Source organism: Strongylocentrotus purpuratus, unplaced genomic scaffold (genome assembly GCF_000002235.5).
Source record: "Strongylocentrotus purpuratus isolate Spur 01 unplaced genomic scaffold, Spur_5.0 spur5_scaffold_10, whole genome shotgun sequence".
NCBI classification, from domain to species: domain Eukaryota; kingdom Metazoa; phylum Echinodermata; class Echinoidea; order Camarodonta; family Strongylocentrotidae; genus Strongylocentrotus; species Strongylocentrotus purpuratus.
The window spans coordinates 1,899,894-1,916,504 of NW_022145595.1; the positions used below are offsets into that span (position 1 = coordinate 1,899,894).

The following is a 16,611-nucleotide window of genomic DNA, read 5'->3' on the forward strand; positions in this document are numbered from 1 at the left end:
CCATTGAAGGGGTCGCTCTACAAGCGTTATCTTACTTCTTATCCGACTTAAATAAAATAGAACCTTTTCACTACTTGTTTCTGTCGAGTGCCGACCTATGCACTTGTGTAAGTTTTTATCATGAATAAAGCAATATTTTTAAAAATCCACATTTTGATTTCAATAAAAGGCCACTTCGGAGATAGCAATTGTACGAAAACGTCCCCAAAATATCCACATATCTTTTACACATGTACACTTCATACTTGACCCATTTTAGAATAATCACTGACAAAGTGATTCCTGAACTGATAAATACCTTCTGTTTACCCTTTTGAAAAGAATACTGTCACCTGTGTATCATAGAATGTACCGGAGGTACATAATCAAATTGTGATTGCATAACTTTCATGGACACATATCCAGCAGCCGTCTCGACGGGTTTTACAGTTGTGTACAAATGACCTTTATCTGCCCATTCACAGATAGTATCTATGAAGTACTGTAGCTACATGTATATCATACTCCAAAATATTCAACCAATCAAAATCATTTCTAAATATTTCGCATTTTTTGAAAGACCAGTATTAAGCTGTATTCTTATGATCTTGATCGGGTTTGCAACACTGTGCGCCATCTAATAATAATACAAATAATCTTTTAATCTTTTAAAGTCCAAATTTTATTAAGTTAAACCGAAAATGGAAATTCTTTTTGCCCAAGTGATCGTGAGCCCGGCAGTCACTGAGCAGCGCCAGATCGACGTTGCATTGTTGAACGCCAAACAAGGTAGCAGCAACTCCAGTTTTTTAACGTCTTTTGGTATGACGCGGCCGGGGTTCGAACCCACGACCTCCCGGTTGTGAGGCGGACGCTCTACTGACTGAGCTAACACACCTGTATGAGACATACGTAAGCTGGTGCATGGCATAAGCGTTCTTTGGGATTTATTTTTCTTACATCGTGTTCACAAGACAGAATATTAAGATCACGGTAACATCTACGTCTGAACGTAGCCCTGTGTCGAGATTTGGGAGACAGAGAAACCGATGTTTGTATGGTGGCTGTCAAAAACAAATGCCAATGAGATCAGTGATCGATTTTTGCCTCATCGATCATGGGTTCGAGTATGATAGGTGTCGATATCGTCATCCAGATGGACTAGGGTTTGTAGATGATCAAATAATGAGGCCCTGGGACGGTGACAGACGAGGTTGGTTCGTTTGTCTTTTATTTGGGTTCTCAGAGTAAATGTGAATTAAATAGGTTAGGGCGCCTCTACTTGGCTAGGAGAAGCTGAACTTTATGGCTACATGCGTACGTGCAACCAGTGACGAAGATAAACGAGTTTTTACTCGCAAGATCAATTATGCGAGGGTTAATGTAACTAGTGGATTGGCCTATTATCTTGCGTGTGTATTTCTTACACTACATTAATTAAAATAGGTGAAAACCTATCCATCATTACACTATTAATTAAATATTATATTACATAGTAGAAATAGAGATATTATGATGAGAAGAGCCTAAACAGATACATTTTAATACATTCATTTAGGTCTAAACATTAACAATTTCAATTTGCAAACAAAGAATAAACGAAAAAATATCTTGACTCGTCATATGCCAGTCTTCTTTAACTCATTTGTGTTCTTGATGATTTTTTACAAAACAACAAAAATCAATTCAGATCTTAAATCTAGGACGATAGACAGTGACCTTTCAGTTTAGTATGCAGACAACCAAGTCCTAGAAGTCGTTTTCTGAGTACGCGGATGGGGGCGAAGGTGGGGAGACCGACATCTTTTGTTAAGATTCGGGGGAGAAAAGGCATGTAAACAATTTGAGGAACATTTATAGGCATGTCGTATGTTGTTCTGACCCATCTTATATAGTTTTGATGATTTTTGAAATCGAAATCTTCCTGTCGGCGGGAAAAACAAACTGGAGCCCATCCACCATTTATATGATGATCCGAACCCGCCTCTGCTACGTGCACTTTGACTGAAATATTCATTCGGAGTCACATACCGATAGTAAGTCTTTGTAAAATGGTAAGCAGCCCCTTCTACATGCATGTCACGAACTCATATACCTCGTCTCTTCGGATACCCTCGTTCAGTTCAAGGAAATTCACCTCATGGTTCCAGTCGATTTTGCACAAAGTCTATTGACCGAAACATCCGTGCCCCACATGAATTTCTATAAGTGGGACTGAGTCGTCCCAACGCATGTACGTGTACAATTTTGAAATAGTTTCCCAAGACAGATTCACGAATGTGTTCCAAATCCAAAGCTATTTTTGTTACCCTAAAACTGCCGTGAAAATTTAATGGACTTGCCCGATTAAGTAAAATATTCTACGTTTGGCGTGTATGGCATATATAAAGCGATATTCTAAAATTATTCCACTAAGAAGAAAAGAAGAAGTTGACGCTTTGAATAAAGTTTAAAGAATGGGAGGGGATAATAATGACACAACAATAATGACCAGAGGGGTTTAAACAAAAAAGAAAGAAGAATGTAACAAAACGAAGAAAATCCAAAACCGAAGAAAAAATTGAAAAAAATAGTCTAACCGCCCACACCACGCCGTCTTCTATTATAATGAAATAGTAGAATCGAGCTCCGAGTGAAATCAGGTTTTTGTATTGGTCCGCTAGCTATGACTTTCACTCGGGGGAGGGGTTAGTTCAAATAGACCACCGATTTAAAATAAAGTCAAAGAATAAAAGCGCTGGGACACGATATAATATTTAAGGTGTCATATATGTTTATTTACCAATCACTAACCTGTATCAACTAGTCTTCTAACAGTATTTATCATCAAACAATGTCATGGAAATAGTATCAATAATCCAGAAGATCTCTGTCTTCTCTTCAACATACATTCATATCAAAATACACCTTAAGCTAACATACAATTTAAAAGCCTTAACTTGTTAGTCTAAATAAATGGGACATTAAGGGTTGGGAAGAAGGAGGTTAGTTAGAAATTGTTAGTACTGTGGGCACTTACATACAGCGCGGTAGACTATTCGCGATTGGAGTGGATGTACCGATTCGGCCGTTTACAGACGAGATGAAGAGATGGACAACGATGCTACGGGTATGGGAACAGGAAAGATGACGACGTCGAAGACGGGAACGGAATCGGGAACACAGTTGCGGGATCAGGACGACAGGATCAAATTCAGGAACTCAGGATCAGAATCAGGAACACAGCATCAAATTGGCATAGGGTTAATGGTACCTATCTACCGACGTATCTGCAATCAATGTTCCTCCTATCAATGTTCCTCCTTATGAATCAGTTCCTGACACTTTCAGATTAAGTTCCCTTGAAGTATGTTGTAAAATTTAGTTGAATATTCCCGACTTGGTGATTGAAGTGACTTGGCTTTCTTGAACGATTCTGGAACAACGCTGTATAACGTACTTCGATAACTTTGTGAGTCCAGAACTTGTTGATTTTCACATGCAGCAATTAGTTGTTAGTTCAGGGACAGCTTGATGGAGATGGGAGGACAGGGGTACAGGTGGAGGAGACCAAGTCGGGGTGGAGCCAAGTGATCAAAATATCCATGCAAACTACTTTTATACCTCATTAAACATCTATAACAAATTAAGACAAAGAAAGATACAGCAGAAAGAGACAAAGATAAAGATAGAGAGAGAGAGAAAGAGAGAGAGAATACAACAAGAAGAGAGAAGGACTACATGAGCAATATTCCACCATGTTACAATAGTAAGAAAAGAACTTTATACCGCACCGAGGGGAAAATAATGTAAACAAAAACAAAACCAGAAAAATGACGAAAAAACACAATTTGATGGGGAAGGAAAGGAGTGATACCAGAGGAAGTTGAATGAAACGACCAGGAAAGGGAAAAGGAGACGTAACAAGAATAACACGTTGCAACAAGGTTTAAAGTGAAATAGATTGAACATTAACGATTGGTCAACATGGATATATGGTGACGCTTATTGAACTGGAGTGAACAGCCACGGTTCGTGCAGACGGTAGTATCAATTCTCATTACTATAGTCTAGCTTTCGCTATACACCTTTTACTTGAGAGATATGCATTCTGAATTTTCAGACCCGGCGGAGAGAAGGGCTGAGAGGGTGAGGGGAGGGGGAAGAGGAGGGGTGAGAGGGGGAGGGGAGGGGGAGAGTAGGGGTGAGAGGGTGAGGGGAGGGGAAAGAGGAGGGGTGAGAGGGTCAGGGAAGGGGGAAGAGGAGGGGTGAGGGGTTAGGGGAGGGGAAGAGGAGGGGTGAGAGGGTGAGGGGATGGGGAAGAGGAGGGGTTAGAGGGTGAGGGAAGGGGGAAGAGGAGGGGTTAGAGGGTGAGGGAAGGGGGAGAGGAGGGGTGAGAGGGTGAGGGGATGGGGGAAGAGGAGGGGTTAGAGGGTGAGGGAAGGGGGAAGAGGAGGGGTGAGAGGGGGAGGGGAGGGGGAGAGGAGGGGTTAGAGGGTGAGGGAAGGGGGAAGAGGAGGGGTTAGAGGGTGAGGGAAGGGGGAAGAGGAGGAGGGGTGAGAGGGTGAGGGGAGGGGTAGAGGAGGGGTGAGAGGGGGAGGGGAGGGGGAAGAGGAGGGGTGAGAGGGTGAGGGGATGGGGGAAGAGGAGGGGTGAGAGGGTGAGGGGAGGGGGAAGAGGAGGGGTGAGAGGGTGAGGGGAGGGGGAGAGGAGGGGTGAGAGGGTGAGGGGATGGGGGAAGAGGAGGGGTGAGAGGGTGAGGGGATGGGGGAAGAGGAGGGTTAGAGGGTGAGGGAAGGGGGAAGAGGAGGGGTGAGAGGGGGAGGGGAGGGGGAAGAGGAGGGGTGAGAGGGGGAGGGGAGGGGGAAGAGGAGGGGGGAGAGGGTGAGGGGAGGGGGGAAGAGGAGGGGTGAGAGGGGGAGGGGAGGGGGAAGAGGAGGGGTGAGAGGGTGAGGGAAGGGGGAAGAGGAGGGGTGAGAGGGGGAGGGGAGGGGAAGAGGAGGGGTGAGAGGGTGAGGGGGGGGGAAGAGGAGGGGTGAGAGGGTGAGGGGAGGGGTAGAGGAGGGGTGAGAGGGGAAGAGGAGGGGAACGAGGAGGGTGAGAGGGGAGGGAGGGGGAAGAGGAGGGGTGAGAGGGTGAGGGGAGGGGGAAGAGGAGGGGTGAGAGGGTGAGGGGAGGGGGAAGAGGAGAGGTGAGGGGTTAGGGGAGGGGAAGAGGAGGGGTGAGAGGGTGAGGGGATGGGGGAAGAGGAGGGGTTAGAGGGTGAGGGAAGGGGGAAGAGGAGGGGTGAGAGGGGGAGGGGAGGGGGAGAGGAGGGGTTAGAGGGTGAGGGAAGGGGGAAGAGGAGGGGTTAGAGGGTGAGGGAAGGGGGAAGAGGAGGGGTGAGAGGGTGAGGGAAGGGGAAAGAGGAGGGGTGAGAGGGGGAGGGGAGGGGAAGAGGAGGGGTGAGAGGGTGAGGGGGTGGGGGAAGAGGAGGGGTTAGAGGGTGAGGGAAGGGGGAAGAGGAGGGGTGAGAGGGGGAGGGGAGGGGGAGAGGAGGGGTGAGAGGGTGAGGGGATGGGGGAAGAGGAGGGGTTAGAGGGTGAGGAGAGGGACAAGAGGAGGGGTGAGAGGGTGAGGGGAGGGGGAAGAGGAGGGATGAGATGGTGGGTGAGGGGAGGGGGTAAGGCAGTCATACCCGTTAGGTTTATAATGTATGCCTATTCATTTCTTAAGCCTTATTTCTGTTCGATAAATTAACTGAAATATCCCTGTTTATTGAGAAAGCATATAGAATTGCAGTTACAGGATGAAATAGATATTTTACAAACGAGGAAATAGTTACTAAAGATGCAATATGCTAACAAGCTCAATGCTATAATATGTTTACAATCATTAATGGAGATCAAATTAAATGGACAGTTATCTTAAAGAGAAAGTTGATTTCTGGGAAGAGGTGAAAAATAATTTGTGAGCGTTATCATTCTTATTATGCAAGTGTGGAAGAACATCAGATGAGACATGTTCCCTGAAAAGCATGGCTCTTCAAATGCCTTCATATTCTAAATATGTCATGTACATCGTAAAAATCGAGGGGTAGGTTTTTTTACGCCACGTGTTCGTGTAGTCCCATATACATCTTTTTGTGTACAGTGTTTGTAACTTTACCAAGACTTGGCCAATTTCTTATCATTTTGATGATTCCAGAACCTTGCAATACACACAAATTTTTATATGCTAGATGATCAACCTTTCTGGTCGATTCCACACCGTTTCTTTCACAATGCAATCGCATGACCAGAACTCAACTTCATCTTTAAATAGAGACGATAGACAATAAAAAAACATTATCACGATGGTAAAGAAATATCTCGATTATAATGTGTAGTCGATGTTGGGGAGTATTGAACATGTTTGTTTATTTTATCCTCTCAATAGATTATCAAAAAATGTATTAAAAACAATATTCTTGTAAAATAGCCTCTTAAAAACGAGGAGACGTAGAGGGAAAGAAGGGAATAAATGATAGAAGGAGAGGGAAAGAGCTCAAGAAAAAAATTGTTAAAAGGTGTTTGAGAGAAAGAGAACGTTCGATAAGAAGTAAAAGAGATAAATAATAACCTACAAATAAATAAAGAGAGAGAGGGGGTGAATGAGAGAATAAGGCGAAAGAAAAATTACGAAAATAAAGTGAGGTAGAGGAAAGAAGTACAAGAAGGAGAAGAAGAAGAGAGAGAAGAAGGAGAAGAAGAATGAGAGAGAGAAGAAAGAGAAGAAGAATAAGAGAGAGAATAAAGAGAAGAAGAATAAGAGAGAAAAGAAAGAGAAGAAGAAGAAGAAGAAGAAGAAGAAGAAGAAGAAGAAGAAGAAGAAGAAATGAAGAAGAAGAAGAAGAAGAAGAAGAAGAAGAAGAAGAAGAAGAAGAAGAAGAAAAAGAAGAAGAAGAAGAAGAAATGGATTAACAGAGATTGAGGGGGTGGACAGAAATGGTATATTCTGCCTGTAGTGGCTCCGTCTGAAACACTTGTGCGCGTGAAATACAGACCATCTCTGCCTCCTCGGAGACGCGAGACGTGTTTTATATGTCAAAGGGAATTCATTACGAGTACGTCTACCTCATACGATATGTGGCTGTCTCTTAAGCTACACATTTATAACAATCAGGGAGAAGGGATTTGGCCGAATCAAGCACCTAAATGTCAGTATGCACATGTTAAGATTCAGAGTCACGCTGGCATGAATCGAAAATAAGGAAGGGGTGGAGAGAGAAGGAGAAATAGGGACGAGTGTGAAACAAGAGAGGGATAGAGAGAGAGAGAGAGAGAGAGAGAAAGAGAGAGAGCGTTAACATGCTGAAGGCAAAAGGGACAGATACAGATGATGTTAAGGGAGAGAAAATGTGAGTAAAGAGGTCAAAACATGAATAAATCAAGAAAGAGGAGACTGAGATAATTGTGAGAAAGGAAGAGGAAAGCTAGGGAAGGATTTCCGTATAATGGATCGTCCATATAACATTCCGCTACCTTCTTGCTCCCAGGACGAGCTTCTTTAAATGTCGATATTCATAAGACTAGGAAAGGGAAAAGAATGAGAAGAAAAGAAGATGCCTCTTGAATATCAGTAAAGCTGAAATGACTGTTGGTACATCTCCTCCCTGGTACATAATATAGAAGGCTAACCATTCCTACACAAGCTGTACATTGGTAAATATTCCCCAGCTTATGATGTTTTTCCAAATTGAATAGGCGCAGGAAACTAGGTCGTTCACAATGGTCATTGCTTGTTCGATACACAAATGAAATTTAATGGTATTTCTTGGCGATCGCGATGACAGAAAGTAGGTCAAGATCAGAAGATACGATGCATACGTCACAATAACAATAAAACGATTTACCCTAAGACTACCATTTCCAAAATTGTAATAATATATTTGTCATTAAGATTTCGGAATGCACGATTTGATCATCTTCATATCCAAGTACTCCCCTCTCTCACTCACCCTCTCTCTCTATCTCTCTCTCTCTCTCTCTCTCCCTCTCTATCTCTCTCCCTCTCTGTCCTCTCTCTCTCTCATTAGTAGTACACTATATATCTCTATCTCTCACTATCCCTCTCTATCTCGCTCTCTCTCTCTCTCTCTCTCTCTCTCTCTATTTCTCTATCTCTCTCCCTCTCTGTCCTATCTCTCTCATTAGTATTACACTATATATCTCTATCTCTCACTATCCCTCTCTATTTATATTACCCTCTCCATTCCTCTCTTCCACACACACACACACACACACACACACGCACACACGCGCGCACCCTCATACATATACACACACACTCTCTCTTTATCTGTCTCTCTGTCTCTCTTTCTCTCTCTCTCTTATCTGTCAAGTCTAGGGTGAATACTAATTGTTAAGAGACATAATCTCATCATATTACTTCGGCATTTCCACACTCTATATTGGGATAATTTTTTTTTTCTCGTAAAACCACTATAAATAATGACACGTTAAGTACATCATATTATTTGACACATGACCTATTCTCTAAGATACAGCTGTTTGATCTTTCTGTCTTTTTTCTAGTTCCCCTCTCTCTGTCTCTCTCTCTCTCTTTCTATTTTTCCTTCATCTCAAATATATTGAAAGAACAAATTGTTTTGCACAAGAAATGAGAGTCACGATCCTGCACGTGATATCACGGCGACAGGTGGCGCCATTCACGAAATAAAGTAGAGAAAAGAAGCCAACGTAACAAGATTCATTTTCACTTTATACCTTGTACAATGCACATACGAAGAGAGAATGCGATGCTGTTATCGAATACGTTTAGTTTGTTTCTACACCGTTAATAATTTTGGATGTTCCAACAGATATCATTTGAAGAAAGAGTCCTATGTTTCTCAGGTTACTTATCCTCAACAACTGAATCACTGAAACAACGAAAGCTCAAATCCAAGATCCTTTTAAAAAATGATAATAACACTCCCTGTGAAGTAACGAAGCTTCGAAGTATAACAAATCTTCAAAACTTGGAATTGTTGAATCTTCGAAATAACTTAAAATGATTTTTTTTTCTTTAATAAAATCATCTTTATTCAATATTGCTTTCGACTTTACAAAACATAACAAAACATAACAAAACATACAACAAGAATATAGCTGATTATACCATTTTTTTTTTTTTTTTTTTTAAAGCAACACAATGTTTTTTCACCTATTATCAAATGATACAAATTTGCTATTTCTAACATAAATGTATTGTTCAAGAGAACGATAATACCTTAACATGCATTTAAAAGAATTTAGTGAGAGTACGATATTTTTGCATTTGTTGGAAAATATATATAGTATTTTGCATATAAAATAACAAAATTAAATTGAACTCCAACGTTTCCATAAAACCCAAATATGAAATTAATTTTATTCAAAGTAACTTTATCCTCTAAAATGAAATGTTGGACATCTTAGAAACCTTCTAATGATTGGGCTATCCCAAAATAAATGTTCTATAGATTCCACGGAGCTATAACAAAATGAAAATAGGTCTGACTGCGAAATATTTAATCATTTAAGATATTTATTAACACCAAGTATACGATGTATTATCTTAAACTGAAAATAACGGATCCGTGTAGATAAACATGACCTAACAGGAACTAAGAAAGTTTTACCCCAGTCTATGTTTGGTATATTAAACATAGAATTCCATTTATCTATTGATTTAGGGGGACTAAAAACCTGTTGAACACTTACATTATGAATATAGCGACATATCTTTGTTACCTTCATTATATTTTTAATCATTTCCTCTTGAGCTGTTAGGTCTGCCTCTGAACCTTGAGGGATATTATTTTTCCAATTTGGGGAATAGCCGTTTTCACAGAATAAAATTCTTTATAATTATAATTATATAAACTTTGTTTCTAAATTGAAAAAAGGTCAAGAAGATCCGATAATTTAATTATACCTTTGTCATACCATGACTTTATGAATAATACTGTTTTTGTTTCCACGAATCATAGTGTTGTTCCATATATTTTGTCGTCTGATATTGGAAGGACTGATTTCCGTATCGAGTGTTAAAGTGGCCCATGACTGGGCAACTTCCCGAATAAAAATGATTTTATCGACAATATACTAGAATCGTTTTTATGAATATTACTTTACCAAAAAAGATTTCCTCCAAATGGAGCCAACCAAACTTCATAAAAACATTTCCATTGCCCAACATTACTATCGTCAAGAAGACGTTTAACACAGGCAATCTTTAAGCCTGAAATAATTGAGGGTAAATGTATCATTCTCAGACCTCCGTCTACATAGTCTCCAGTTATTGTTTTACGGTTTATTTTGTCTGGTTTTCCATTCCATTCCAACTTGCGAAGGAACCATAGCCCCCTTCTATGGCTCTTCAACTAGCTGGCACTGCCTATGACGCAAAATATGGAAATATATTGGGGGCAGACAGTCAGAAAAGAACATTAAAACATATATGGGAGAAGAAGGTTTTAGAGTACACTCTCGCCTGGATCCCTTTACATACCATGCGGGATTACAGACCTGTCAAGTCGGGGAAAGTGATATCTTATGTGGTTAAATGCTGGATGTAATTCATTTCCACTCAGTCTTATGAATTACGCATCACACACGGTATGAAGGGATTCGGGACGTGGGGTTCAGATTTTACCGGGTCACGACGAAAATGAACAAGATGAAAAATAAAACACGACAGAATCTCCAACTGTCGTTGAATATTGTAGTCTGAAAATGATTGATGTTCTGGACAAACTATTATGCATTTGTTTTTTTAAAACAATTTTTTTTTATTCATCCCTTTCTACAAGGAACCTTAAATGTGGAATTGATGAAGTTGGATTTTATTGCAAGCGTATTCTGAAACGTACTTCTTAAATTTACAAAAAAATCTGAATGCGAATAGAAAGTCCTCTTGAAATAATAAAGTATTTCAATCCTCGCACTAATCTGAATCCTGTGACATGCCTTTCTTAGGCATATAATATTTTCGAGGTATCAAGACGAAGTGTGTGTCAAACTCTTTGAACAGTCGCCGATATAGGGGTACAAAGTTGTTGATTTCTTTGTATTGGTTTTATGGGCAGTGATACCTCTAAATATTGAGGGAACATTTTCGTTTTCTCGATAGATATCGCAGACACAACGCCGATAATCTAAGCAAAAGAATTCAGGGATTGCCAGCGAAACTACTATGTGCTTTACGCTATGAAGCGATGATTAAAAAGAAAGATGAAGATAAAACAAGAACGAGAATGAGGATGAAGAGGAAGATGGACGGGATGAGGGAGATAAGCGGGAGAGAGAGAGAGAGAGAGAGAGAGAGAGAGAGAGAGAGAGAAAAGAGAAGGAATTAAAGGTAAAGACCAGTATTGGAATCGCCACAATTTCAAAAAATGAAATGGAAGCTCTTATTACCAATCATGTGAAAGAATATGTTTTGACTAATACATGATGATAATATTTTTGCCGAGAAACCGCCTACTAATTGATATATTTGGTAAATTAGTTTATCTACATGGTCTGTGAGAGATAAACGCACGTGTCGCGCACGTGTGCGTATAGTCCCATATACATCTTTCTGTGTACAGTGCTTGTAACTTTACGAAGACTGGGTCATATTTCTTATCATTTTGATGATTCCAGAACCTTGCAGTACACACCAATACTTATATGCTAGATGATCAACCTTTTCTGATCGATTCCACAACGTTTTATTCACAGTGCAATCGCATGACCATAACTGGTCTTTACCTTTATTTAAAGGAAAAACAAAACTTCTCTTTGTTAACTTCATATGTAATATGCACATTTCTAGGGTTTGCAATCGGAGGATTGCAGTTTTAACAAGCGAGAATAAAAGAGATACTTATAAGAAAAAAATCAAACATGAGCCTTCTTTGATTGTGCGTTCAACATTGTTTAGAAAAATCTATAGATAGACACCATTCACTCAGAGAAGGACTTAGATGAGGTTCTATCTTTGTGTCAGACATCTTTGGATACCGTTCTAAAAGCATGCATTCTCCGATTACATGAAGAAAAAGGGTTACTTCTCACTGCGGCAACAGTCTGATTGATCGGAAAGTAGATAAGGTTGCGTTCTGGCAAAAGCGACAAAGTAAATACTGTATAAACCTTCTCTTTCTAATGATATCATATTGGCTTATATTACATGAGGAATGTGAAAGAAATACTTTTAAAATACCCTAATACTCCAAATTTCCATAAATAGATTTTAAATTTCGACAATATTTTTATTCGACTGATGTAAAGAAGATAGAGTGAAATGGAGAGATGTTGCAATCAACCTCCGAACCGGGAGAAGATACTTAGATAGATAGATGTAAAGTTCCATGCAAACTATGTAATCTGTATTACATTAACACCAAGTGTTCTTTTCGTTTCAGACAATATGATATTATCTTTAAACTATAATGTGCATGTTTAATTTCAAGAAAAAAAACACGAATTTATAAAAGCAACTACTTTTGACAAATCGAATTCAGGCAATTTCAATAGCCTTATGCGTCACGTATTGGGATGTGCGAACATGTCAATGACATATTGCATAACAGTGTCGTGGTCGAGTGGTTGAAGGTGCTTGACCGGAGATGCGAAGGTCGAGGGTTCGAATCCCGACACGGCACCAATTTCCTTTGGCAAGATAATTACTTGCACTTGCTACTCTCCACCAAGGTGTTAAATGGGTACCCGGTAGGATGCGAACGTTCATGTGGTTGGATGAGCAAGTGTGCGCATGTAAATGCGACTGGCTGGAAGGCTCCCCAGGGAGTGGAGATTGTGCATACAATGTGTGCGGGTAAGCCTGTATCCTATGACCGGGGTAATAATATATATCTTAAGCGCTCAGGCACATCGTTGTATCGATGTATTGGGCGCTATATAAAAGCGGAATATTATTATTATTATTTCTACAGGACATACAATAAGATAAAGAAATTGCCCCGATTCGATTTATCAACATTAGTTTCGATATTGTTCTAATTAACTGATTAAAGAAATCACAGAAATCAACGAATAGGGTCAAATAAGGTCGCCTCGTGATCTCAGTTTTCAACACAGATAAAGGAGAAAGAAAGCAGAGAGTATAGTGTAAACCCCAAAATACACCAAAATATTTTCTTCTCTTTTGGTGGCAGTAAGAACGTTCCTTGTGGCACCACCACGCCAAGATAAGATGTGGCTGTGGTTTGGATGCCGTCAAGTAGCCGATTTTCAGGCCAACACAAGGTAGGTCACCTGCCCAGACTGTCCCGGACGACTCAGATCAAGTTTCGCTCATTTCAAATGCGCGCCATTTCTGTTTTTCTCCTCTCAACAGTGAAGAGTTAGATTAATTCTTTCCCCAGGGAGCACAAAAAGAGTTCCTGATAAGAAAGAAATGATCCCCAGATTAATGTGGTTAAAACACTCGAAAATTACGATTCGGGACAAATCTAAGTTTGGAATGTTACAATTCGATAATTTTCAAATAACCCCCTAAAAAAAGAATTAACATGGACATGAATGATTTATTCATTTATTTTTCTTCCAGATTTTCTTGTAAAAGCAAGATGGTCCAATTCAAAGCCATCGAGAGTGTATTTTTTTTTTTTTTTTTTACAAAGGAGCCTTGCTAGGGACATACAGTATTAAACAAAAATACATGGTAATGATAATAACGGCTTTTAAATGACACGAAATTTTGGTTACATATAATTTGATAATTCATTCGAAGCGAAGAACTGATTTGCATTTGCGGAGGACTGACTTTTCTTCTCGAGTTTCAACAGGTCGGAAAAGGAACTTGCATTTTATCTTAATTAAAGAAATGACAAATGAAACGTTTTATTTAAAGAAACTGAGAAACAGGGAAAGAGAGAGAGAGATATATAAATATATATATAGAGAGAGAGAGAGAGAGAGAGAGAGAGAGAGAGAGAGAGAGAGAGAGAGAGAGAGAGAGAAAGAGGTAGAGAGAGAAGAGAGAGAGAGAGAGAGAGAGAGAGAGAGGGAGAGAGAGGGAGAGGTAGAAGGAAACAGAGAGAAAGAGAGAGAGACAGATGTATAAAGTGGAAAGGGGAGAGAGGTGGAAAGAGGGATAGTAGATATAGAGAGAGACAGATAGAACATGTACAGAGGACTAGAGGAGAAAAGAGAGATCGAGAGAATATGATGATAAATTGGGCTCTACGGTGGTCAGAACAAAAGTGAGAAGTAGGGAGAAAATGAAAAATAAAGATTACGCATGTTAAGAGGAAAAGATAGGGAAGACTCGACTTGGAAATGGAGATTGATGAAAGCTAGCCCGCCTCTCCACTCAATCTACATTTCTTTCTGAGAGGGAACCGATAGAATTTTGATTACGGAATTCCACTGGGTAATTTTACAAATCGAGAAAGTCTAAGATTACCTATATTCATTAAACAGGCAGAAGAAAGAGAAGTAAAGAATGGTCGGGAGGATGCGACCGGGATGTTCTTTTAGCATCCATGGGTGATTGTACGATGAGAGAAACGAGGCAGAAGGAGCGTATACTCGTATACTTTCTCTGAAATCTATCCTCGGCTTGAAGTTTGGATGGGGAATGAATTTCATCTTTCATGTTGAGTCCGATATTTGGAGGCGGGGATTGATTGTATTTCTGCTAAAGGAAATGTCGGAAAAAGAGGAAATGTTAGTACGAGAGGTGCATATGACCGTATGGTGTAGAACGAAATAAAAATACCTCCGGAAAAATAAGTAATTGGGTTGTAATTAGGAAATTTGATCAGAAAGTACCTGTTCTATTTCCTGTTCATGTAAAAGCTGTCGGCAGGGCATTTGATATTGTGAAGGCATTACATGAATTTCCATTTTGCAATGCTTCAAAGAAAGGAAAGAGAACACAATGAGTATGAACAAAGAGATGAATACTACAACACAAAAAAGATGCCATGTCACTTTTAGTCAGATAATTAAAAAATAAGACTGGAAGATGAGAACTAGTCTACGTTGCTTCTATTTGATTGAAGCAACACACACACATTAATTCCTCGTAGTCATAAACATGAATATAAAACACACATTCTGATATGTGGACAATTACGCTCGGACAACTTGTCCCGGACAATGAACCTCTAAAAGCATCAAAAGGAACGATCAGTTTATTAACAACATACCATTTTTTGCAAGATAACTGTTATGAAAAATATACTATAATTTATCGGTCCGGGATTTTGAGGAAACCGATGGTAAAATCACCTTAAAATTTAAAATCAATTTCACGAGAACAATATTGTCAATATAAATCATAAAGGATATGGAAAAAAGGCAAGGGCATATTCGATTATGTTTAGTTTTTTATTTGTGAACCGAGTAACTGTGGGTCATTTTCTTAGTCGTTCAAACTCGTTATTTAGTGTTATCTATGAACACATCTCTTTTTTTCCCGCCATACTTCTCTCATCTCATATCTCCTGGCTCTCTCAGTGACCGACTTTTTGTCTCCGCTGGCGATTTAATTCATTCGCTGGAAGCAAAGTGGGGAATAATCAAATATAGTCAAAAACATTTTAACGAGCCCTTCTTGTGCAGCCCCGGTTTTATCAGAAGTTAATTTGGAAAATCCCCTTAGAACACAACCGAGAAAAAAGCCTTTCAAAACACACTAATTTTCCATTTGATTCAATTATCGAAACCATTCAAATTAAAAACGCCCCAAGATGTTTCTGGATGCCTTGCAAATTGAAAGGGTGAAAAAGGGAAAGGGTACATAAGGGCTTAGATTAGCTATGGAAGTGGAACCGGTGAATAAAGAGAGATAGAAAGAGAGTAAAAATAAAGATCGGAGTCACTAACTTAGTTATATCTTTATTTAGTTTACCGCTAAACACCCTGAATTAATTGGAAATAAATGAAGCCAATGAGAGGACAATTTGATTAAATTTATGCTCATTACTTGGAGGGAATATCGAATAGAGAATATTCTTTAATATTCCGTCATTTGAAATAAGTAAAGCTAAGAGTTTGTTAAATTCGTATTGTTTTCTCGCCACTTACTGATTCATATCCTGATACACTCGACTTCTTTCTCATAATGTCGTTATCATAGTTGTCGACAAATACGCCAACAGCGCTTCTTCGTCGTGAATTCCATGCCGTATGTGTACAAGAATAACAAAAGAAGCACAACTTGATAGATCATTCTTTTTGTAAAAATATAATTGTCCTGCGGTATGATAAAACAACAACGACATTTTGTAGTCGAGTGGTTTAAGCACTTGCCTTCAAATTCAAAGGCCCTGGTTTGATTCCCGACACTATTGCCTTTTGACAAGGTATTAATCTGTATTTGCCACTCCATACCCAGGAAAGAAATGTGGGCCTGGTAGGATGACGAAAGCATTCGCGTTAGTATGCCTATGCCCTCACGGTGACCATACGGAAGTTATACTCCCCAGGGAGTGGAGATGGTACACATTATGCGTGAATGAATCCGATGACCGAGGTAATAATATATGTAAAGCGCCTAAAGACAGTATTCCATATTAAGCGCTATATAGATCCAGAGTATTATGATATACATTCAAAATAACCACGCGACTTTAATGTCGAGTAATTTTATTTCATAGATATAAACCTCTTATCGGCGAAGTTAGCATCA

At 39.7% G+C, this 16,611-nt stretch overlaps 1 long non-coding RNA gene across 1 annotated transcript; it reads right to left on the bottom strand.

The window, feature by feature from the left end:
* Window positions 1-2,552: 2,552 nt before the first annotated feature.
* Window positions 2,553-16,040, bottom strand: LOC115921552. Its single transcript, XR_004062988.1, has 3 exons — window positions 16,026-16,040; window positions 15,382-15,385; window positions 2,553-3,594 (listed from the first exon to the last, which is right to left on the bottom strand). It is a non-coding gene; the product is annotated as an uncharacterized LOC115921552 (long non-coding RNA).
* Window positions 16,041-16,611: the final 571 nt, after the last annotated feature.